This window comes from Centroberyx gerrardi, chromosome 12, assembly GCF_048128805.1.
Source record: "Centroberyx gerrardi isolate f3 chromosome 12, fCenGer3.hap1.cur.20231027, whole genome shotgun sequence".
Classification (NCBI taxonomy): Eukaryota; Metazoa; Chordata; class Actinopteri; order Beryciformes; family Berycidae; genus Centroberyx; species Centroberyx gerrardi.
The window spans coordinates 32,082,268-32,084,767 of NC_136008.1; positions in this window are offsets into that span (position 1 = coordinate 32,082,268).

Sequence of the window (2,500 nt, forward strand, 5' to 3'; positions counted from 1 at the left end):
GGGCCCTCCACCTCACTTTTAACCCAATTTAGAGCCCCTGCTTCGGCCACACACACCTGGGAGAGGCCCCCTATCTCCAGTCGGCTCTCCACCTCCCTTTTACCCAATTTAGAGCCCCTGCTTCGGCCACACACACCTGGGAGCGGGCCCCTATCTCCAGGCGGCTCTCCACCTCCCTTTTACCCGATTTAGAGCCCCTTCTTCGGCCACACACACCTGCTATCCGCCCCCTATCTCCAGTCGGCTCTCCACCTCCCTTTTACCGGATTTGGAGCCCCTGCTTCGGCCACACACACCTGGGAGCGGGCCCCTATCTCCAGGCGGCTCTCCACCTCCCTTTTACCCGATTTAAAGCCCCTGCTTCGGCCACACACACCTGGGAGCGGGCCCCTATCTCCAGGCGGCTCTCCACCTCCCTTTTACCCGATTTAAAGCCCCTGCTTCGGCCACACACACCTGGGAGCGGGCCCCTATCTCCAGGCGGCTCTCCACTTCACTTTTAACCCAATTTAGAGCCCCTGCTTCGGCCACACACACCTGGGAGCGGGCCCCTATCTCCAGGCGGCTCTCCACCTCCCTTTTACCCGATTTAAAGCCCCTGCTTCGGCCACACACACCTGGGAGCGGGCCCCTATCTCCAGGCGGCTCTCCACCTCCCTTTTACCCGATTTAAAGCCCCTGCTTCGGCCACACACACCTGGGAGCGGCCCCCTATCTCCAGGCGGCTCTCCACCTCCCTTTTACCCGATTTAAAGCCCCTGCTTCGGCCACACACACCTGGGAGCGGGCCCCTATCTCCAGGCGGCTCTCCACTTCACTTTTAACCCAATTTAGAGCCCCTGCTTCGGCCACACACACCTGGGAGCGGGCCCCTATCTCCAGGCGGCTCTCCACCTCCCTTTTACCCGATTTAAAGCCCCTGCTTCGGCCACACACACCTGGGAGCGGGCCCCTATCTCCAGGCGGCTCTCCACCTCCCTTTTACCCGATTTAAAGCCCCTGCTTCGGCCACACACACCTGGGAGCGGCCCCCTATCTCCAGGCGGCTCTCCACCTCCCTTTTACCCGATTTAAAGCCCCTGCTTCGGCCACACACACCTGGGAGCGGGCCCCTATCTCCAGGCGGCTCTCCACCTCCCTTTTACCCGATTTAAAGCCCCTGCTTCGGCCACACACACCTGGGAGCGGGCCCCTATCTCCAGGCGGCTCTCCACTTCACTTTTAACCCAATTTAGAGCCCCTGCTTCGGCCACACACACCTGGGAGCGGGCCCCTATCTCCAGGCGGCTCTCCACCTCCCTTTTACCCGATTTAAAGCCCCTGCTTCGGCCACACACACCTGGGAGCGGGCCCCTATCTCCAGGCGGCTCTCCACCTCCCTTTTACCCGATTTAAAGCCCCTGCTTCGGCCACACACACCTGGGAGCGGCCCCCTATCTCCAGGCGGCTCTCCACCTCCCTTTTACCCGATTTAAAGCCCCTGCTTCGGCCACACACACCTGGGAGCGGGCCCCTATCTCCAGGCGGCTCTCCACCTCCCTTTTACCCGATTTAAAGCCCCTGCTTCGGCCACACACACCTGGGAGCGGGCCCCTATCTCCAGGCGGCTCTCCACTTCACTTTTAACCCAATTTAGAGCCCCTGCTTCGGCCACACACACCTGGGAGCGGGCCCCTATCTCCAGGCGGCTCTCCACCTCCCTTTTACCCGATTTAAAGCCCCTGCTTCGGCCACACACACCTGGGAGCGGGCCCCTATCTCCAGGCGGCTCTCCACCTCCCTTTTACCCGATTTAAAGCCCCTGCTTCGGCCACACACACCTGGGAGCGGCCCCCTATCTCCAGGCGGCTCTCCACCTCCCTTTTACCCGATTTAAAGCCCCTGCTTCGGCCACACACACCTGGGAGCGGGCCCCTATCTCCAGGCGGCTCTCCACCTCCCTTTTACCCGATTTAAAGCCCCTGCTTCGGCCACACACACCTGGGAGCGGGCCCCTATCTCCAGGCGGCTCTCCACTTCACTTTTAACCCAATTTAGAGCCCCTGCTTCGGCCACACACACCTGGGAGCGGGCCCCTATCTCCAGGCGGCTCTCCACCTCCCTTTTACCCGATTTAAAGCCCCTGCTTCGGCCACACACACCTGGGAGCGGGCCCCTATCTCCAGGCGGCTCTCCACCTCCCTTTTACCCGATTTAAAGCCCCTGCTTCGGCCACACACACCTGGGAGCGGCCCCCTATCTCCAGGCGGCTCTCCACCTCCCTTTTACCCGATTTAAAGCCCCTGCTTCGGCCACACACACCGGGGAGCGGCCCTCTATCTCCAGGCGGCTCTCCACCTCCCTTTTACCCAATTTAGAGCACCTGCTTCGGCCACACACACCTGCTATCGGCCCCCTACCTCCAGGGGGCCCTCCACCTCACTTTTACCCCAATTTGGAGCCCCTGCCTCGGCCACCCACACACCTGTTAGCTGCCCCCTATCTCCGGCCCCTAACCTCC